Here is a 23,745-nt window from a genome sequence, read left to right as displayed (position 1 = left end):
TTTATTTAGCACTTCACAGTTCACAGAATGCACTCACTTATTTCATTCATCCTCCTGATAATCCTGTGAGATGGGCCAGGAGACATGAATTATGCCCCAAGACACCTGAGGTTCTGAGGAGTTAATGAACTGTGTTTGGTACTGGAGAGCTGATATCGCACCCTAGGTTCTCTAATGATCCTGATCTTTCCACTACCCCCAGAGAAAAGATGGACCTAGGAAGAAAAAAATCAGTGGGGTCAATTTTGTCCCAGGTTGTAGGTAAATCGAATACCAATATCCTCTATAATTTTCACTGAAAAACAATACAACAAACTTGAATAATTAATGGATACAAAAATATGGGGCATAAGGTAGAGATGGTTAATGACTACAAAAATACAGTTAGATAGAATGAATAAAATCTAGCATTTGATAGCACAATAGGGTGACTATACCTAACAGTAACTTATCATACATCTTAGAGAAATGAAATAGCAGAATTGGAATGCTAACACAAATAAATGATACATGTTTGAGGTGATGGATACCACAATCCCCCTGATCATTACACTTTGTATGCCTGTATCCAAACATCACACATACCCCAGAAATATGTACAACTATTATGTACCCATAATAACTAAAAATAAAATTTAAAAATAACTTGACTAAATGTATACCCAGACATGATAGATACAGAGAGAGAGAGAGAAAGAGAGAGAGAGATGATAGATAGGTAGATTCATACTTGACTACAATCTAGGTCACATTGACTTCACAGGTATACTTTATTCAATAAATAGCTAAACTTGTATTTGTTGAGTAAATGTTTAATGATTCTTGATTGTATGCTCATTGTTAAGGTTTAATTAGAAGATATAACATATTAGTCTAGGGCAGAATTTTAAGAGGCACCATAGCAGAATTGCTATAGTTTTAGCAACAGCATATAGCGTATTTAGTATAACATATAGCCATGTTGTACTTGCCAATCCAGCAAAGGACATTGTTAGTGGGATATTAGGCATAACATTTCTTAATTTCTGGTGTTATAAAATAAAATGTTTAAAAGATAGAAATCTAAATTCTAAGATGTTTAATGAAAATTACTTCTGTATAATAAATAATGATATGGACTCTTACAGCTGGAAGGAAACTGTAATTTAAACCTCTCATTTCACAAGTAAGGATGCAGATGCTAAAGAGATTAGGTAGTTTACCCAAAGTCAACACTAGGTTGATGGTAAGAGGTGAGTCTCCATCTCAGGTATTTTTTGCTTCTGTTCCAGTGTTCTTTCACTTCAACAAATTGTGTCTCAAATATCCAAATCAAAGGAGTTTGAATTGAACCATTATTTAAAAATAAAAAGCTTGGCTCTTTAATGTAAATGTAACTACTCATTTTCTCTTAAAAAGTGAGGGATCAATTCTTAATCATGAGCAAACACTTTTACTTCTACTTACCACAACTATGTTGTATGAAAGGGCATGATTCCCAATTTTTGATGGAAAACTGTAAAGAAAAAGAAACACATCTGTGTCAATCAACACTTCTATTAAATTTCTATTCCATTCCGTCTTAAGAGAAAATGTAGCAACTTTGTGGATTCTCTTGAAGCAGAAAAAGCATTACAGAATAATGAAGTATTTTAGATACCAAATCAATACTTGCCACATTTGAGTGATACAATGATTAAAAATTCCATTATAAATGAGGAAGAAACATAAAGTATTCTCTAGATAGTAAAGAATGGGTGGGACTTAATACTTCTGTCACCATCCTCCTATATTGTGGGAATTTATAATGCAATAGCCAACACTATGTAAAGCCAGAGAATGTTATTTTTCAGCACCATGTGAGATGCATAATGCCATCTGATCTGATTAAAAAAAGACTATTTAGAGGCAAATGCTACAGCTCAAAATGTTATATAGCATTTGGTGATGGTGGGTAGGTTTACATCATAAGAATGGGGAAACTCTGTTGATTCAGGGAGAAAGATAGTGGAAGATTTTTGTTGTTGTTATAAATTAAGTTACTTCAGACTTCTGACTAAGCAGATTATTGAAGACCAATACATCCCACAGGAGATGATAACCTGGATGTAAAATGAAGAAACCCATAAAGAAAAACTGTGATCAGACTCTCGATGCAAGGGTCCCAGCTTTATTTCAACCTATCAGCCAAGGTGAACGTGAAGGACTATAAAGGGAGCCTTGGTCATGATTAGGGGAAGGCACACCCTCAATTATGTAAGGAAACAGCAGCTATCAGTGCAGTTCTGTGACATGCGTTTCTATTTAATAAGTAGATTTATTTATAGTAGTATATGGTATATTTTCACTCTAAATAACTTACCAACACAGTCACAAACTCCTTCATTTTTGTTTAGAAAATGAAAGATGCAATAAATGTTAAGATATTCACTCGGGGACAACATTTAAGCAGTCTCCCGTCATGGTCTTGCAGAGTCAGTGTGGTCAGATATATTAGCCTGTGGGTTAGGGAGTCAGCATTAATTGGGTTTGTTCCATATCTGCGGTTTGAGAAGTAGCAAAAAAAATCTGACAAGAAGTTTACGATTAAACTTTAGATTATAAATTAAGTGACCATCTTTCATGTGGTTTTGGGCAGATTAATCTTTGCTTCTTGCAAGAATTAAACAAGAAGGCAGACTTGCTCTGTGAAGAATCACAGCATCACGGTCAAGAGCACAGGCTTTGGATTAAAATCAAACCACATTTGATTCTTGGTCAACAATTATGTATTATATGATATTGGGAAAATGATTTAACCTTTTTTTGATGCCTGGCACATATAAGTACTTCAGTTTATTATTACTAAGAATGACAAATCAGTTTTATTAAATATAAATTAATCAAAATTGCATATAAGTCCCAAGAAATTTGTGAGTTTGTTACTGTAATCAGAGTTAAATAAATGCTTGCTATGAATGACTCATGAAAGAGGTGAGTTTTAGAGTTTTATAGGAGAAAAATGTAAATTCGTCTTTTTTTTTTGTGAGATGGAGTTTCACTCTTGTAAGCTGAGGTCTAGATGGTTTTTGCAGTAAATTTTTTAAACAAGCAATGCTCAATAACAAAAATTATTACACAAAATTTTCTAAATATTAAAAAATTAATAACTCTATTGAACTCTATAAGGCTAAAATTAATTGTATATCAAATCCATAAAGGCATTTTGGAAAATAAAAATTGAAGGCCAATCTCAGTAAAAAAAATATACAAAAATTTTAAACTAATATGATCAAAAGGACTCTTACAGTATTATAAAAGGATAAAAACACAACAAATCGGGTTTATTTCAGGAATGCAAGGTTGATATAACACTCAAAGATCAATGTAATTCATATTAACATAATAAATGAAAATCATTTTCTTATTAAAAAATTTAAAAACCTACTCATGAAAATTCTTAGCAATATCTGAGAATATAAGGAAAACCTCTTGATCTGGAATGCATTACTATTTACGAAAAAGGAAGAAAAGCCAATAGTACCATCATAATTATGGGAAAATATTGAATTCTTTCCCTCTGTGTTCAGGAAAAGTATAAGTCTGGCTACTGCCACCACTTCTGGTCAACATTTCATGAAATTAAATATATTGCTTTATAGAAAATTATGCCCAAACCTAATGACTTAAAACAACAGCATTTTTACTATATATCATAATTTTTGTGGGTCAGAAATTTAGACAGTCCTTGGCTGGTTTATTCTTCTATTCCACATGGCATCAACCAAAACCACTCAATAGTATTCAGCTAGAAGATGGGCAGATTTGCAGGATACAAGATGGCCCCACTCACATGCCTGGTACCTTGGCAAGGATAGCTGAAATGTTGGGCTCTGCTGGGACTGTTGACCAGCATGTCTTAAGCTGGCCTCACCATGGCTTGGGATTCCTTACAGAATGAAAGTCTCAGAGTAGTTTCATTTTATTTTATTTTATTTTAAATTATGTAACCATTTATTAGTCAATTAGGCTACATATAGTTTTGCACTATAGTCAATAACAATTTTGTGCATGATGTTTTGTCTTCATTTTCTATTTTTATTTTTTTATGTTTGAGTCATACAAAAGTGGAATTAGTAGGAGAAAGGGTATGAATACTTTATGTTTTATGTGGCAGTTCAGGGACCCAATAGGGCAACGTAAAAGCTGCCAGTTCTAGTAATGCCTATCCCCAAAATTGGCCCGACTTCACCTTTGCCATGTTCTATTGGTCAATCAAGTATTCAAGGGAAGAAAGATCAATGGAAGAAAGGTAGGAAGAAGAGAATTAGATTCAATTTTTAATTGGTGGTTATTTTTCATTGTCCTGCCCACAGAAAGGAAGAAATAAATCTGTTATTAACTGAATATGACATTATCATCTGTATAAAGTCCAAAAGAACTACAACCTATTGGAATCAAACAAGAAATTTGGCAAGGCCACTAGTAAAAGGGCACTTTACAAAAATCAATTGTATTCCTATAAATCAACCAAAAAACATAAAAGATAAAATACTAAAAATATCATCTACAAAAGAATAAAATATATAGAGTACTTGGTAGCAAAACATACTAAGGATATTCCACACTAAATACCGCAAAATATTATTGTGATAAATTAAAGAATATCTACATAAATGGAGGCATATGCCACACTGATGAATTGGCATGAAGACTGAATCATATAAAGATGTCAATTCTCCTCTGATGGATCTACAGTTTAACTGTAGTCCTAATCACTATCCCAGCAGTATGTGTATGTGTTTGTGTGTTTGTAATTTGATAAAGCTGATTCTAAAATGTATGCAACATGTAAAGGGTTAAGAATAGCAATTTTGAAGAATAACATAACTTTAGAACCTGAACTACCATATTTAATAATGACTAACAGACTGGTATGAGTGTAAGAATAGACAATAAACCAATGGGGAACAAATTAGAATTCAGAAACAGACCCAAACACATCATGACACCTGATGTTTGACAAAGCTGACACTGCAGTGCATTGGGGAAAGGATAACAATTATTTTTTTCAATAAATGGTGCTAGGTCAATTGGATATCCATTTGAAAACAAATAAGTGTTGAACTTTTTATCTCACACAATCCACGAAATTCAATTCTAGTTGGATTGTAGATCTAAATGTGAAAGGTAAAAAAATAAAGCTTTTAGGAGAATACTTAGGATCATATGTCATGACCTTGAAATAGGCAAAGATTTCATAAACACCAGCCATAAAAGAAAAAAAGAGTAAGTTGGATTACATTAAAATTAAAAACTTCTGTTCATCTAAAGACACCATTATGGGAGAAAAAAAGCAAGCAACAGAGTGGGAGAAATTATTTGTACCACGTATATCAGACAAAGGATTTTTACCCAGAATATAAAGTACTGCTGTGAAATGACAATCAAAAGTAAATAAGCCAACATGAAAATGGATACAACTGAGTGGTATGAAACAAAAGATAACCAAGTACCCACAGGAAAACAGAGAAATGCAAATACAAACTGCAAGAAGACACCGCTACACGTTTACTAGAATGGCTAAACTTGAAATACAGGCGACAAAAAGTGTAGTAAAGATGCGAAGCAACTGAAAGTAACTTACACACGTCTAATGGCAGTGTAAATCAATACAACCATGCTGATCAACTATTTGGCAGTATCAACTAAACTGAAAGTATACAGGCATATCTTATTTTATTGTGCTTTGTTTTATTTCAATTCTCAGTTACTGCATTTTCTACAAATTGAAACCTTGTGACAATCCTGTATTGAGTAGATACATGGTGCCTTTTTTACAACATGTGCTCACTTCATGTCTCCGGGTCACATCTTGTTAATTCTCACATTTCAAACTTTTTTGTTATTGTTATGTTTGTTACAGTGATCTGTGATCAGTGATCTTCAATGTTAGTATTATAATAATTTTGGGGTACCACAAACCATTCTCTTATGAGTCTGTAAACTTAATTGATGAATATTATGTGTGTTCTGACTGCTCCACTGAGGAGTCATTCTCCCATCTTTCTGCCTCTACTTGGGCCTCCCTATTTCCTGAGACACAACAATAATGAAATTAAGCCAGTAATAACCCTACAGTGGCCTCTAAGTGTTCAAGTGAAAGAAAGAATTGTACGTCTCTCACTTTAAATCAAAAGCTAAAAATTATTAAGCTTAGCAAGGGAGGTATGTCAAAAGTCAAGACAAACTGAAGGCTAGGCCTCTGGCGCCAAGTAGCCAAATTGTGAATGCAGATGAAAGGTTTTTTCCTTTCTTTAAAAAATTGTTTTAAAAATTGATATATCATAGTTGTACGTATTTTTAAGGCACGTGTGATATTTTGATACATGTATGTAATGTGTAAAAAGTTCTTGAAGAAAATTAAAAGTGCCACTCCGGTGAAAGCACAAATGATAGAAAGCAATACAGCCTTATTCTGATATGGAGAAAGTGTGAGTCAAACCAGCCACAGCATTATTTTAAGCTAAAGGCTAACTCAGAGCAAGATCCTAACTCTCTTCAATTCTACAAAGGCTGAGAGAGGTGAGAAAGTTGCAGAAAATAAGTTTGAAACTAGCATGAGTTGGTTCATGAGGATTAAAGAAAGGAGTCATCTTCATAACAAAAAAGTGCAAGGTGAAGTAGCAAGCGCTGATGTGGAAGCTGCAGCAAGTTATCCAGAAGATAAAGCTAAGATATTTGAAGAAGGTAGCTACACTAAACAACAGATTTTTAATGTAGACAAAATACCCCTCTTGGAAGAAGATGCCATCTGGGAGGATTTCATAGCTAGAGAGAAGTCAGAATGTGGCTTCAAAGCTTCAAAGGACAGGCTGACTGACTCTTTAGTGAGGGGCTAATGTAACTGGTGACTTTAAATTGAAGCCAATGCTCATTTATCATTCCAAGAATCCTGGGGCCCTTAAGAACTATGCTAAATCTACTTTGTCTGTCCTCTATAAATGGAACAACAAAGCCTGGACGACAGCACATCAGTTTGCAGCATGGTTTACATAATATTTTAAGCCCACTGTTGAGACCTACTGCTCAGAAAAAAAGATTCCTTTGAAAACATTACTGCTCATTGACAATGCTCCTTCTCACCTAAGAGCTCTGATGAAGATGTACAAGGAGATTCATATTGCTTTCATGCCTGTGAATACAGAGTATGTCCTGCATTTCAGGAGCCAAGGAGTAACTTGGGCTTATTATGTGAAAACTCCATTTTGTAAGCTGTCATAACAGAGTGATTCCTCTGATGGATCTGGGCAAAGTAAATTGAAAACTTGAAAAGGAGTCACCATTCTAGATGCCATTAAGAACATGAGTCATGGAAGGAGGTCAGAATATCAACATTCACAGGAGTTTGGAAGAAGTTGATTCCATCATGGATGAATTTGAGGAGTTTAAGACTTCAGCAGAGGAAGTCTCTGCAGATGTGGTGGAAATAGCAAGGGAACTGGAATGAGAAGTGGAGGCTGAAGATGTGACTGAATTGCTTTAATTTCATGATAAAACTTGGAAGAATGAGCAGTTGCTTCTTATAAATGAGGAAAGAAAGAGGTTTCTTGAGCTGGAATCTACTCCTGTAAGATGCTGTGAATGTTGCTGAAACAACAACGAAATATTTAGATTATTAGGTAAACTTGGTTGATTAAGTAGTAGCAGGGCTGGAGAGGACTGACTTCAATTTTGAAAGAAGTCCTACTGTAAGTCAAACGTTATTAAACACCATTACATGCTACAGGTAAACATTTCATGGAAAGGAAAAATCCATCGATGTGGCAGACTTTAATGCTGTCTTATTTTAAAACATTGCCCCAGCCACCCCAACCTTCAGCAACTACCACTTAATCTGTCAGCAGCCATCAACATTTAGGCAAGATCCTTCATCAGCAAAAAGCTTATGACCTGCTGAAGGCTCAGATGATCATTAGCATTTTTTAGTAATAAAATATTTTTAAATTAAGGTATGTATTTTTTTTAGACAATGCTATGGCATACTTAATAGACAACAGTATAGTGTAAACAACATGTACTGGGAAACTAAAAAATTTGTGTGACTCACTTTATTGTGAGCTTCACTTTATTGTGGTGGTCTGGAACCAAACCCTCAGTATCTCCAAGGTATGCCTGTATATTCCTGTAAAAGCATAACTAACATTTTGTCCTGCTAATGTAATGAATAAACAATATGTATCACATGACACAGAGAAAACAAAATACTTTTCACCCAGAGATACAGCAGGAATAATAGGCACACCTGTGTAGTTCTGGGCTTCAAAATAAATGAAACCTTGAACATTTCCTGGAGCCCTTGCCTGCCCTGTAAAAATAGCTATATTGCTGATTTTGTGATGCTGATATCTGAAGATAGGCCATGATCTTCGCAGACAAAATAATCATATAGAAATGTTGCTCTTTTCCCACCATGAATTGACAAATCAACTAACATAAACTTGGAAATTATGCTGATTTTTTCAAACAGTTTGCTCATTTTTAAATTTTTTTTTTTTTTTTGAGCCTTCTGGAATCTGAGTCCTTTGCACTACTTTACAAATAAACTTTTCTTCTTCAAGTCTGCAAGTCTTCTTTTGACAATCTGAAAACACACTAATCAGTTCCTAGTTCTACAACCAACACTACAAGCATAAGTTTAACAGACATGTAGAAGACTGTTCACAGCAAAACTTGAATAAATGCATGTGGTACAGAATGAATAGACTAGACTAAATAAATGAATTGTAGTTTATTTGTTCAATGAAATACTATCCCACATAAGAATGAGCATGACACGTTGTTGTGAGGAACAGCTCAGCACACATAAGGTTGACTCAGTGTCAGTCCTGCTTGTGTGGAAAACAGAAGCCATGTATGTGAAAGAAAAAGTTTATTTCTGAACAAGTTCCTTAGAATCCTGAGTGACTCCAAAAATCCAGAAAGACTTTGGTCAGGGATGATGTGAAAGGGTGGGAGTGGGGGTTAGTAGTGGTTGAAATGGTTGGAAGAAAGAGAGTTACATTTTAATAAGAATAAAAGAGACTTAAGTTTGTAGAGAGAGGAAGGCAAAGGAGGATCAGCATGTCCAGGCATGGTTTTAGCCTTGCCAAGGTTGATGAGCAATAAATCTTCAGCTACTTTCTTGTCTCTTCTAATCTGGCCCATGATTAAATTGATTAACTTAATACATCTCCTAAACATTTCATGAATGTAATGTCCTTCAATGATAAGTATGAATATAACTGAAGCAGGTTATACAACTGCAGATTTATCTAGTTAGAGCTTCTTAACCATAATATGCAAGTGCATGAATCATCAAATGCCATTCAATATTTGATGATCCAGCTCCTATATATGCGGGCACTAGAAACACAGAATAAAACATAAGATTTGGGCCGGGCACAGTGGCTCACAACTGTGATCCCAGCACTTTGGGAGGCCGAGACAGGCAGATCACAAAGTCAAGAGATCAAGACCATCCTGGCCAATATGGCGAAACTCCATCTCTACTAAAAATACAAAAATTAGCTTGGCATGGTGGTGCATGCCTGTAGTCCCTGTTACTCAGGAGGCTGAGGCAGGATAATCACTTGAACCCAGGAGGCAGAGGTTGCAGTGAGCCAAGATCGCGCCACTGCACTCCAGCCTGACGATAGAGTGAGACTGTCTCAAAAAAACAAAAACAAACAAAAAACCCATAAGACTTGGTTCCTTTACTCAAAAGAGCTAAAAACATACAACAAGAGATAAAGTTACCACATATGAAACCAGCGAGCGGGTGTAAAAATTACATTTCAGTGTCTATACCTTGTGTTAAGGGCTAGTACTCAAGTGTCCAGCAGAGGATCTCAGCTGAGATAAGAGCCCATGAGGTGCAGCACCAGGAAGCATCTGTGATAATTTTGTAACAACATCACTGGAACTGCATACATCTTTATGCTACAGTAATATTTAGACCACCTGTGGTATTAAATGTAAGGTTTTACTTAGGTGTGGGACTAATCATTATTTTCCAACATACCTAAGTGGGATACGAGCTTGATGACCTTGAGCAAGAAAACCTCTGGATAATTCTAGATTTTGGAATTCATCTTGACCAAGATGAATTTCATATAAAAATTCAGCTTTTATATGAAATGGAAGGTCAGTAACACTTAGGATCCCTGGCAACTTTGCTATGGGGAATCCTTCACTGATTGTAACACAGAAATAAATTGTGTCCACTTTCTCACTTTAAAAGGGACCACTGAGTTAGCACAAGCCATGAAAATCAAGATAGTGCCAGAAGTACTGAATTTCCAGCTCAAAACCAACACAGCAACAGCCAGACGTGAAGTTCAGCTTTGAGATGGGCACCGGGGTTTTCATTCCCTTGGCAGTAGCAAAGATTATAAGGATTCACAAGCATTTGTAAGGGCCACTGGAGGGTTCAAGAAATGTTTGGGAAGATTCACCATGAGAAAAATCTAGGTTCTCTTTCAGTGCAGGGCTTGGAAGCATTCATCTAAGTGCCACTATATACATTCACTCAACAAATAATTTATTGAGAATCTGTTCCCATACCTGGCAGGATTCTGTCTTTGGGGATATAACAGTGAATAATATAGATAAGGAGCCTACTTTCAGAAAGATTATGTTCTAGTGAAGAGAGAGGGAATATATAAACTTGAAAACAAATACAAAGGTTACAGAAAATATTAACACTTTTGAAGAAAAGTTAAATGGTAATGACATGGGAAGTACCTGGGTTAGGGTGAGTCCTTTAGTCAGGGCTGCTGGCCAGACCACTCTATGGATCTAAATGGTTAGAAGCAGGCAGCAGTATCAAGATGAGGGAAGAAAGAACAACACAGCTTCAAGAAGCCTTGGACGTGTTGGTTACAGTAGCATTTACTTGGGGGAATTTACTTGACTCCTTGAGTTTATAGACAACTGTCATAAAGGTTCCTGGGGAAGTCCTATAGTCTCTGATGTATGCTAATGGATGCACTGAAATGGCAGGAGAAAGACAATTAGAGAAATTACGCAGAGTCGGCATTGCTCTTGCACTGATGGCATATCTGAAGACAGCCTATCCAAAGACCTCCACAGGTCTCCTAAGCTTTACCTCCACAGGTACGTGCAGAGCTAAATTAATCACTGAATCTCTGCAGCTCCAACAGTATATTAATATTCCTTTACCAGTGCCCTCACATTTAATGTTACTACAGAGGCTTTATGTTTTAGTGAAAAGACGTGAAATTTTGAAGTTTGAAGACTTGAGTTCAGGTCTGGATTCTACATGATGAAACTGAGTAAACTTAGACAAGCTACATAATCTTTCTGGTCTCAGGTACTTTATCTGTAAGTCAGACTGATGATACTAAGATCATGGAGTTATCACAGTGATGACATGAGATCAATATCTATAAAAAATTGCAGTTCATTCCAAAACATAATGCTAATATTTGCCTTCAGAATGTATTTAACCTGAGCCAAATCCAATCGCAAGGTGAATTGACTATCCTCTTAAATATCTGCTACACAACAGATATATCCTTTATATCTCTCTTTCCTTAGGAATTGACAACCAAGAAGAGCTGACTGGTATCTCCAGATGAAGCATCTGACTCTAGCCTCTCTCCAAAAGGACAAGTGAACTCTCAGCTTCTCCCTGGGTTTATCCAGTGCATCATGTGCAAGTTCAGGGCATGAATCCATTCAGCCTAAAGCAATTCACATTAGAAATATTTGAGCCACACCTCTGTTCATTCACCTTAGCTTCCGACAGAGCCTGTGGCCATTCCTGACTCATACTTCAACATCTTCAAATGAGAGGGAGGAGGACTACAGTGGAATGTTACCTGTGACAGTGGCCAAGGACCACAACAATTCAGATCTACTCACTGATAAATAGTAACAGTAATAGTGCAGTAATAAATAGTAACAGATAATAGAATACTTTGCTGATCTTCCTCTATGATTTCTTTTTTCTTTTTTAAAAAATATTTGAGTTAAACCTTTCTAAAAAAATAGATCACAGGGCTACCCACCTCTGAAAGCAAGGCGCAACTAGACAGTGCAGTCTTGTAATGAACGCTTCCCTTTTTAGTATGAAGCAATTGAAATGCAAAAACAGGAACATCCACAGAAGACTTAACCCAAGTATGAGAGGAAGCTGTGATTTCTAGGCCACATGTGGCTTGCCTGGCTTTTCAATAAGGCTCATGATTTACTTTTATTTTAGTTTGCAAGGATTTTTAATTAGATATATTTATTAAATTTTTAAAATACTTTTAAATGGATACATAATAATTGTACATATTTATGGAGTACATATGATATTTTGATACATGCATACAATGTGCAATGATCAAATCAGGATATTTAGGATATCCATCACCTTAAATATTAGGCATTTCTTCTTGATGGGCACATTTAAAATCTTCTAGACATTTTGAAATATGCAATAAATTATTTTCAACTATAGTCACTCTACTGTGCTATTAAACACTAGAAGTTATTTCTGCCATCTAACTCTGTGAGTTACCCATGAACCAATCTCTCTTCATCCTCCCCCTCAACCCTTCCCACCTTCTGGTATCTGTCATTCTATTCTCTGTCTCTATGAGATCAAGCTTTTCAGCTCCCACACATGAGTGAGAACTTGCAGTATTTGTCTTTCTGTGGCTGGCTTACTTCACTCAACATAATGACCTCCATTTCCATCCATGTCACTGCAAATGACAGGATTTCAATATTTTTCATAGCTCAGTAGTATTCCAAAGTGTATATATATACCACATTTTCTTTATGCATTGACAGAAACTTTGGTTGATTCCATATCTTAGATATTGTGAATACTATTGCAATAAACATGAGGTGCAGGTATTTCCTATACTGATTTGTTTTTCCTTTGGATAAATATGCAGTAGTGAGATTGCTCAATCATATTGTAGTTTTATTTGTAGTTATTTTGAGAATCTCCATACTGTTTTCCATAATGTCTGTACTGACATTCCCATGAACAGTGTGTAAGAGTTCTCTTTTCTTCATATCCTCACCAACATTTGTTCTTTTTTGTCTTTTGATTGTAGCCATCCTCAGGTGAGATGATATCTCATTGTAGATTTGATTTGCATTTTCTTGATGATTAATGATGTTGAGTATTTTTTCATATACCTGTTGGTCATTTGTATGTCTTCTTTTGAGAGGTGTCTATTCAGGGATTTTGCCAATTTTAAAATCAGATCATTATTGTTATCATTATTATTGCTATTGAGTTGTTTGAGTTCCTCTTATATTTTGAGTATTAGTCCTTTGTCAGAAAAATAGTTTGCAAATATTTTCTCCCATCCTACAGGTTGTCACTTCGCTCTGTTGATTGTTTCCTTTGCCACGCAGAAGGCTTTCAGTGTAATGTATCATTTGTCAATTTTTGTTTGTGTTGCCTGTGCTTTTGAAGTCTTAGCCATAAAATCTTTGTCTAGACTAATGTCCTGAAATATCTCCCCTACGTTTTATTCTAATAAAATAAAGTTTTATAGTTTCAGCTCTTATGTTTCAGTCTTTAATCCATTTTGAATTGATTATTTTATATGATGACAGATAAGGGTCTAGTTTCATTCTTCTGCATATGGATATCCAGTACCATTTTCCCAGCACCATTTATTGAAGACACCGGCTCTTTCCCAATGTATGTTCTTGGCAACTTTGTCAAAATCAGTCAGCTGTAAATACATGGATTTATTTCTAGGTTTTCTATGCTGTTCCACTGGTCTGTGTGTCTGTTTTTATACCAACACCATGCTGTCTTGGTTACTATATCTTTGTAATATATTGTGAAGTTAGGTAGTGTGATGCCTCCAGCTTTGATCTCTTTGCTCAGTATTGCTTTGGTTATTCGGAGTATTTTGTGTTTTCATGCAAATTTTGGAATTTTTTTTTCTGTTTATGTGAAGAATGTCATTGGAATTTTGACAGAAATTGAATGTGTACATTGCTTTGGGTAGTATGGTCATTTTAATCATAATAATTCTTCTGTTCTATGAGTATGGGATGTTTTTCCATTTGTTTGTGTCCTCTTCAATTTCTTTGAGACAGAGTCTTGCTCTGCTGCCTAGGCCGGAGTGCAGTGGCACAAACACAGTTTACTATAGGCTCAACCTATTGGGCCCAAGGTGGGCCAGCCTTCTGAGTAGCTGGAACTACAGGCATGCACCATCACACCTGGTTCCTTTTTTTTGTTTTTTTTTTTTATAAAGATGGGATCTTGCTATATTGCCCAGGCTGGTCCCAAACTCCTGGCCTCCAACAGTCCTCCTACCTTAGCCTCCAAAAGTTCTGGGATTACAGTCAGCCATTGCACCTGGCCAGTCTTTAATGTCTTTTATCAATGTTTTTCCTGTTTAGGGCTTTCACCCTGTACATCTCCATTGGTTAAATTTATTCCTAAGTTTTTTTTTTTTTTGGCAGCTATTGTAAATTGGATTATGTTCTTGATTTCTTTTTCAGCTGCTTTACTATTAGTATGTGAAAACACTACTGATTTTTATATGCTGATTATATATCCTGCAAAATTACTGAATTTGCTTATCAACATTACTGAATTTGCTTTAGAGTTTTTGGGTGGAGTCTTTAGGTTTTTCTATATATAAGATTATGTTATCTACAAAGAAGGAAAATTTGACTTTCTCTTTTCCAATTGGGATGCCTTTAATGTTTTTTTTATTGTCTGATTATTCTGGCTTGGACTTCTAGTACTATGCTGAATAAGAGTGGTAAAAGTAGTCATCTTTGTTTTGTTTCAGTTCTTGGAGGAAAGGCTTTCAGCTTCTCCTCATTAAGTATAATGTTAGTGGTGAGTTTGTCATATATGGCCTTTATTATATTGAGTTATGTTTCTTATATGTCTAATTTGTTAAGAGTTTTTATCATGAAAAGAAGTTGAATTTATCAAATGCTTTTTCTGCATCTATGGAGATGATCATGTGGTGTATTATTCTGTTTCTGCATTGCTCTAAAGAAATATCTGAGGCAGGGTAATTTATAAAGAAAAGAGTTTTAATTGGCCTATGATTCTGCAGGCTATACAGGAACCATGGCACCAGCATCTGCTTACCTTCTGCTGTGGCCTGAGGGAGCTTTCACTCACAGCAAAAGGTGGAGCAGAAGTAGCGTGTCACATGACAAAAGTGTGAGCAAGAGAGAGAGAAGGAAGAGGTCTCAGACTCTTAAACAACCAGACCTTGAGTGAACTAAGTGAGAATTCACTTATCACCACAGGGGTGGTGCTAAAGGATGGTGCTAACCCACTCATGAAAGATCTACCCCCATGATCCAATTACCTTCCACCATGTGATTCCCAGTATTGGAGGGAATCGTTTCAACATGAGATTTGAAGGGGACAAATATCCAAACCATAACATATGTTTTTGTTATTCATTCCTTTGATGTTATTTATCACATTTATTGATTTGTGTATGTTGAATCATCCTTGCATCTCTGGAATGAATCCCACTTGATCATGATGTAATATCTTTCTGATATGCTGTCGCATTTGGTTTATTAGTATTTTGTTGAGGATTTTTGCATCTATGTTCATTAGGTATATTGGCTTTTAGTTTTCTTTTTTTGTGTGTGTGTCCTCTAATTTTGGTATCAGCATAATGCTGGCCTCATAGAATGGAAACCAAAAGGAGGCAGCAGTATATAAGTTATATAAGGCAAAAAACATAAATAGGGACAAAGAAGGTCACTATATAATAAGAAAGGGATCAATTCAGCAAGAGGATATAACACTTCTAAGTGTATATGCATACAATACCAGAGCACCCAGATACATAAAACAAATATTATTACAGCTAAGGAGAGAGATAGATTTCAATACATTAATAGCTGGGTTCTTCAACACTCCAACACTCCCTTTTTTTCACTTTTTTGGAAATTGCTTGAGAATAATTAGTATCAGTTCTTCTTTATAAGTTTGGTAAAATTCAGCAGTAAAGCCATCCAGTCTTGGACTTTTCTTTCTTGGGAGACTTTTTATAACTGATTCAATCTTACTACTCATTATTGTTCTGTTCATGTTTCTTCCTGGTTCAATCTTGGTAGGTTGTATGTGTTCAATAACTTATCCATTTTCTCTAAATTTTCCAATTTGTTAGTGTATAGTTCTTCATAATTGTCTCTAACGATCATTTGTATTTCTGTGATATCAGTTGTAATATCTCTTTTTCATTTCTGATTTTATTAATTTGTGTCTTCTCTTTTTCTTGGTTAGTCTAGTAATATCATCTTTTAAAAAAAACAACTTTTTGTTTCACTGACCCTTTGTAATTTTCTTAGTCTCTATTTTGTTAATTTCTGCTCCAATTTTTATTATTATTTTCCTACTATTAATTCTGGGTTTGTTTTTTTCTTGTTTTTCTAGTTCCTTGAGAAGCATTGTTAGGTTGTTTATTTGAAACTTTTCCAGGTAGGTGCTTATTGTTATAAACTTCCTTTTCAGCCCTACTTTTGCTGTATCTTATGGGTTTTGTATATTGTGTTTTCATTTTTATTTGTTTTAAGATGTTTTTAAATTTCCTTCTTAATTTCTTCATTGACCCAGTGGTCATTCAGGAGCCTGTTGTTTAATTTCCATGTACTTGTTCAGTTTCTAAAGCTTGTCATTACTGATTTTTAGTTTTATTCCAATGTGGTGTGAGGAGATACTTAACAAATTTCAATTTTAAATAAATTTTGATATTTGTCTTATGACCTAATATATGGTCTATTATGGAGAATGTTCCATGGGCTGATGAGAAGAATGTATAGTCTGCAACTAACTGTTAGATGAAATGTTCTGTAAATGTCTGTTAGATCCATTTGGTCTGTAGTGTATATTAAATCATTGTTTCATTGTTGATTTTCTGTCTAGATGATTTTCCAGTGCTAAAAGTGGAGTGTTGAAGAAGCCAGCTATTATTGCATTGAAGTCTATCTCCTTAGCTGTAATAATATTTGCTTTATGTATCTGGGTGCTCTGGTATTGAATGCATATACACTTAGAATTGTTATATCCTCTTGCTGAATTGATCCCTTTCTTATTATATAATGACCTTCTTTGTCCCTATTTATGTTTTTTGATAAAAGTATAACTTATATACTGCTGCCTGTTTTTGGTTTCCATCTGCATAAAATATATTTTTCAGCCCTTCACTTTTAGTCTATATATGTTTTTATAGGTGAAGTGAGTTTCTTGTAGGCAGCAAATAGTTGAGTCTTTCTTTTGCTCCATTCAGCCAGTCTGTATCTTGCAATTTGGGAATTTAAACCATTTACATTCAAGGTTGTTATTGATAGGTAAGGGCTTACTGCTGTCATTTGGTTAATTGTTCTCTGATTGTTTTGTATAACCTTTGTTTGTTTCTTTCCCTTTTATTGTTTACCTTTGCAATTTGGTGGGTGTTTTTATAGTGGCAATTTTTGCCTTTTTCTCTTTTGCGTAACTACAGTACCAGTGAGTTTTATACTTCGTGTTTTTGTGATAGTAGATATTGTTCTTTCACTTCTAGATGTAGGATTCCTTTAAGCATTTCAAGTAGGGCTGGTCTAATGGTGATGAATTCCCTCAGTTTTTGCTTGTCTGGTAAATACTTCATTTCTCCTTCATTTTTAAAGGACGGCTTTTCTAGGAAGAGTATTCTTGGTGGGCAGATTTTTTTTCTTATTTTAGGACTTTGAATATATTCTCTCATTCTCTCCTGGCCGGTAAAATTTCCACTGAGAAATTCACTGTTAGTCTGATGGGAATTCCCTTATATATAACTTGATGTTTTTCCCTTGCTGCTTTTAGAATTCTCTCTTTGTCTTTGACCTTTGACAGTTTGACTATAATGTGCCTTGGAGAAGACTTTTTGAGTTGAATCTATTTGGGGATCTTTTGGCTTCCTGTATCTGAATGTCTATCTCCTTCCAAGACTTTGGAAGTTTTCAGTTATTGTTTCATTAAATAGATTTCCTATGTCCTTGCCTATCTTTTCTCCTTCTGGAATTCTCAAATTTCAAATATTTGGTTGCTTTTTTGGTTTCTCTTTTGTCATGTAGGTTTTCTTCTTCCTCATTTCCTTTCTTTCTTTCTTTCTTTTTTCTTTCTTTCTTTTTCTTTCTTTCTTTCTTTTTCTCCTTCCTTCCTTTCTCTCTCTTTCTTTCTTTCTCTTTCTCTCTCTCTCTTTCTTTCTTTCTTTTTCTTTCTTTCTTTCTTTCTTCTTTCCTTCTCTCTTCCTTGTATGACTGAATTATTTCAAAAGACCTGTCTTCAAGTTCAGAAATGCTTTCATCTGATTGATCTAGTCTATTGTTGTAGCTCTCCATTTTATTTTTGGTTTCATTCATTGAAGTCTTTAGTTCTGTATTTTCTGTTTGCTTCTTTATCTCTCTTTTTGTTAAACTTCTCATTAATATACTGAATTGTTTTCCTGATTTATTTGTATTGTTTATCTGTGTTCTCTTGTATTTCACTGAATTTCTTCAATATCATCACTTTGAATTCTTTTCCAGATATTTCAAAGATTTTATTTAAATTGAGATATGTTACTAGATAATCATTGTGCTTCTTTGGAGGTGTCATGTCTGCTTTTTCATGTTTCTTATATTTTGCTGATATTACATTGATATCTCCACATCTGATGTAACAGTCACTTCTTCCAATTTAATGATTTGGCTTTAGTAAGAAAAGATTTTCTCCTACTAAAGTAGATGTACTATCATGTTGGTTGGGTAGGGTGCTTGGCTTTGATTCTGGGTGGGTACAATAGTATGATCTCTGTATGATTTCTTTGGCTATTAATCAGCATCAGTGGTGTCTGTGTGTTCCTTTGTGACTTAGGCTGCTCTTGTTATTGGAGGCTGTGATGAGGCTTTTCTCAGGATGGAAACACCAGGCAGGCTGATCCTCAGGCACCTGTGGTGGGCCAGGTATGCCAGTTCTCAGGCCCCAGAGTGACATATGCAGGCCCAGAAGAAGCAGGTACTGGTGGGCCAGTCCTTGGGCCTCTAGGTAACTTGTTTGGGTGCTGGCCGTAGCAGAGGGTGAGGTAAGCAGGGGGCTTCTTGCACCCTCAGAAGACATGTTTGGTGTTGGCAGTGGCAATAGCCATAACAAGCCAATCTTTGGGTTCCTGAGTGGCACATTTGGGTGCCATCTTGGTGATAGTGGACTGAGCGGGCCAGTCCCCAGTTATCTAGGTGGGACAAACTGATAGGTATTAGTGGCAACTGTGATAGGCTGTGTGGGCTTATCCCCAGGCTGCTTTCAGCATGTTTGGGCAGTGGTGGTGGGCAGTTGGACCCATACTCAAACTCCCAGAAGATGTGCATGGGCATAGTCATGGTAGATAGACAGGGGTTGATCCCCAGGCCGCTGGATGAGGAACCAGCAGTGGCAGCAGTGGGTAGGACAGACCTGTCCTCAGGCCCCTGAATGGTGTAAGTGGATGCCAATAACAGCATGCTGGGCAGATCAATCCCCAGATCCTCTACAATGTGTGTGGGTGCCAGCAGTGTCAGATGGAATGGATCAATCCTGAAGCCTTTGGCCAGCACACTCAAGCACTGTCAGTGGTGGAAGTAAGCAGAATAGAGCTGTCTTCAGACTCCTGGGTGGTGCAAGCAGGCACTGGCTGCAGGAGGCAGAGTGGACCTTTCCTTAGGCCTTGGGACAGTGCCCAGGTGGGCCAGTCCCCAGACCCTCTAAAGGTGTATGCATGTTTTCAACAGTCCTGCCATTGAAGTGCACAGGCTCCTGTCAGTGTCAGTGGCCTAGGCAGGTGGCTCTCAGGTTCTGGTGAGCACATGCTTTGACTCCCTTTGTCTTGGTGGCATTCTCCCTGGTGTGCTGCACCACCTACCCTTTGTCTTGGTGGCATTCTCCCTGGTGTGCTGCACCACCTACTCCCTTGGATGTAGGACACTGCATGGGCTAGAATGCTGGAGACTCAATCACACTGCTGGATCTGGCTGGCATCGTGATACTGCAGCTTTCTGGGTGAATGTTGGGGGATGTCAGCTGGGCTCCAGGGATGTGGAGTTATTGGGCCCAAGGGTGGGATATAATCTGTTGTGGGCTGGGCTCTCAAAATTGCACCATGCTGCAGCTGCTTGGGTCTCAGTGGTTATGTGGAACCCAGCATAAACTTTCTCTCTCTGGAACAATGCCTCTGCATAGTCTCTAGCAAGCTCCCTGTAGTAGTCACAAGGCCTGTGAGGGTCAAGGGGCTCTCCCATGGCTGAGGTTGCAGGAGTGTGCAGTAGGAATGTGGATCACTGGACATTTCTCAAATTTTCCCTGCAATAGGGAGTTCCTCCTAGCCAGGCAGACTGCTTTGCTTCCTTCTCCTCCTTTGTCTCAGAGGTTTCCTCTCACTTCCTTGCTGAATTCATTTCTCTTTCAGAAGCTCTATTCTAGGTATGGTTACATACTTACTGTTTGGTTCTTCTTTGTGGAGGAGGTGCCAGGTCCCTCTACTCACTCATTTTGAAGCTTCCTCTGAGGATCTAATTTCAAAGCAAAGGGTTCAAGAGGAAAAAGGCTCCCAGGGGCTCAACATGATATACCAAGAAACGAGATATTTGTCTTCTAGCTGGGTGGTGCCAGAGGTCATGTCACCATACATAAAGTTGAGTCCTGGCATCTGGCTTTTCTGAGAAGTTGTGGCGTTTGGTCTCATTATTCACCTGATGGATTTGTTTCTGCTTATTGCTGCTGTCACACATTACCACATACTTAGTGACTTAAAACAACATAAATTTATTCTCTCACAGTTCTGAAAGTCAGATGTCAAAAATGAGTCTTATAGGGCTAAAATCAAGATGCTGGCAGGCCTGATTCATTACAGAAGATCCAGGGGAGAATTGATTCCTTGGTCAGTTCAGTTTCTAGAGGCTGCTGGCATTTCTTGGATTGTGGCACATCATGACAATCTCTGTTTCCATGGTCACACTGCCTTCTACTACTCACTTTGATATCCTGCCTCTCTCTTAAAAGGACCATTGTGATTATATTGGACCCACTCGGATAATTCAGTATAATTTTTCTATCTCAAGATCTTTAGTTAAATCGAAACTACAAAATCCTTTTTTGCCATATAAGGCAACTTTCATAGAACCTTGGTATTTGGATGTGGACATATTTGGTGGTTATGGTTCAGCCTAGCACACTTGGGATGCCTGGTTCAAACTATCCTGCCTACCTGAGAATGAGGGACTTTTCCAACCAGAGGAGGAAAGCTCAGACTGGCTTAAATTGAGGGGAAGGTAATCACATTTTCTTCCTTTCTCTATTCCAACACCTTAGTTAATTCTTGACATGCAATAGGTGCTCAAAATGACAAAGATTGCTATTGTCCCCCAGTATGTGTTTCATACCTTGTCCTTTGTCAATAGAATCCCGTTTTACCTGAGGACAAGGCTACTTACCAGTAGGTGTTTTCAAGTTCTGGCTAATGGAAACAGAAGAGATGTGTACCACTTCCAGATTATACTCTTAGAGTGAAGCAGAGAGCCCTTCTTCCCTTTCTCCTCCCCTTCTCACTAGCTAGGATGAAAATATGAAAATGGAAACTCTGGCCATTGGGTTAGCCCACGAGATAGAAGCCATGAGCTGCAGATCAATTAGGTAGACAGAACCTGGATCCTCCACATAGTAAAACAGCCTTGGACTGTCTACGCTCAGACTCTTTACAGACAATTGAATTAGAGAGCAATAAACTTTTCTCTTGTTTGGACCTTTGTTATAGTAACTAAACTCTTATCCTAAAATAGCACTCTATGTATGAAGTTAATAATGGAACAAACAAATTTTATCCAAAGCTTTGCCACAAATTGGCTATATGATCTCACAAAGATCGGTTTGCCTCTCTGAACCTTAGTTCCTTTAGCTGGAAAACAGAAAGGATAATAATATGCACATGATGTGTTGCAAATATCAAATGAAAGGGGGCATGTGAACATCATTTTTGAACTCTAAGGCACTTGACAAATATAAGGGTTGAAAGATTAAAATGTAATTTCTGATTTCTCTTCAAACATGCTTGGCTTTTTAACATTTTATTGTCTAAAAGGCTCTGCCAATTTTCTCATTGACTTTCATTTATTTAATAAGGTCACCAATATAATTTGTAGAATGTATATAAATTTTTTCTTCTAGGACTTAATAAGTCTGTGTTTATTTTGGATGGGAAAAATGGGGTCCATTTATTTTTATTCTCTGAATTTGTCTTTGTAAAAATGTTTGCCAACCACAGGCTTAAAAAATGTCTATTCTTCTGTTAGTGACTCTGTGCAAGTGAACATGGTTACCCAATTGCAGATTCAGAAAGAATAGCTTAAAAACGGAATTTGAAAGGCTGCATGTTGGGATGGGTTAGAGGGCAAGTTACAGAAATTAGGACTGGCTGTCCACAGAGTGTGAAAATGGCAAATAACTAACCTTTCCTACACAAAGAAGGTCTGGAGACATATTATGTGGCCCAGGGAGCAGGCAGACAGTAGATTCTGATGTTCTCAATGATGCATTTTGTCTTCCAGCTTCAGATCTCTGGATTAAGCCACAGTTTAAGTTCCATATTCAGAAAGGGCTAATAGCAGAGTCTGAAGAGTCCAATGGTGAAGGGAGGAGACCGGCTGCTGGGCATTCCCTCCTAGGCTCCCATTGGCCATTTGGTCTCAACCAATAACTCCTTAAACCCTTCTCTTGGCTTTTTGATTCTTCTTTATCCTTCGTTTTCATTCCTTACCATTCTAGCCTCTATGGGACCAGAGATGTAGCAAAATAAAATGAACATTTGGGAGCCAGAGTGGATAATAATGAACTCTTACATTTTGAAATGAATAGCACTTAAGTAAAAGCATTATCAATGTTCAATATAATGGGAGAGTAAATGAATATATGGTTTATCTGGTTATTCCTTTGTTCATACACGTAAAACTCACATTTGCATTTTTTTCTTTTCTTAACAAAAGTTCTTCATTGCCAAAATTTTACTTGTTTTGTGCAAATTTAAAGACAATTCTTAATAAGCAATTAAATTTCAAGTTTACAAGTCAGTGGTCACACAGAGCTTTCTTCTGTTCCTTTTGCGTTTGACATATATTGGGCATCTTTTAGGAGCTTTTATACATGCAAAGAATACTTCTTCTGGATGAATAATGAACTAGTACCTGCAAAACCACCCAGTACACTGTAATTATAAAATGGAAGCTCATAATTCGTGCATGGACCACTTCTTTTATGAGTTACTTGACTTTCTTTATAAATTTTCTTATTGTAGAGGCTCTGTCTCCTAGATCTACCTTTAATAATGGTGATAATCATAATAACTGTAATAATACAGCATTACTTTCTAATTAAAAAGAAAATTTCTTCTCAAAAGCTCAAAGCACTTCACAGACATTATCTCATTCATTCTCATAACCTGTCTGGGCTGCTTGTTGGTCACTAGCAACATCACAGTAACAAGAAGGTCATATTCTACTTCTTAATACTCTTATAAGGCCAGGATGGCAAGGGGAACCTTCAGACTTCCCAAAATCTGGAGGAAACTATTCGTCATTTCTGAAAAGTCTTTATTATGCAACTTTAGAAATCAACAATGAGATACAAACCATGACTCGCCACCTGGACCTTGATGGAAAGGAAACTTTTAATGGTTTTGGCATGTACTTATGATCCAGAACCTCTGAGGACACAATGATTTGCAATCCTTTTTTTTTTTTTTTTTGAGA

General features: G+C 36.6%; 1 long non-coding RNA gene across 1 annotated transcript in view; it reads right to left on the bottom strand.

Moving 5' to 3' along the window:
• Positions 1–202: 202 nt before the first annotated feature.
• The window catches only part of LOC105513322, a 150,425-nt gene continuing 126,882 nt past the window's right edge, over positions 203–23,745 (bottom strand). Inside the window, exons 2-5 of the long non-coding RNA XR_001001994.1 lie at positions 2,342–2,477; positions 1,447–1,495; positions 1,203–1,297; positions 203–215 (exon numbers count right to left, since the gene is read on the bottom strand). This is a non-coding gene — a long non-coding RNA (uncharacterized LOC105513322). The remainder of the gene's footprint in view (positions 216–1,202; positions 1,298–1,446; positions 1,496–2,341; positions 2,478–23,745) is intronic.

The sequence above is a fragment of the Colobus angolensis genome, unplaced genomic scaffold, assembly GCF_000951035.1.
Source record: "Colobus angolensis palliatus isolate OR3802 unplaced genomic scaffold, Cang.pa_1.0 Scaffold229, whole genome shotgun sequence".
In the NCBI taxonomy this organism is placed as follows: Eukaryota; Metazoa; Chordata; class Mammalia; order Primates; family Cercopithecidae; genus Colobus; species Colobus angolensis.
This window is presented reverse-complemented; position numbering and strand designations above follow the sequence as displayed.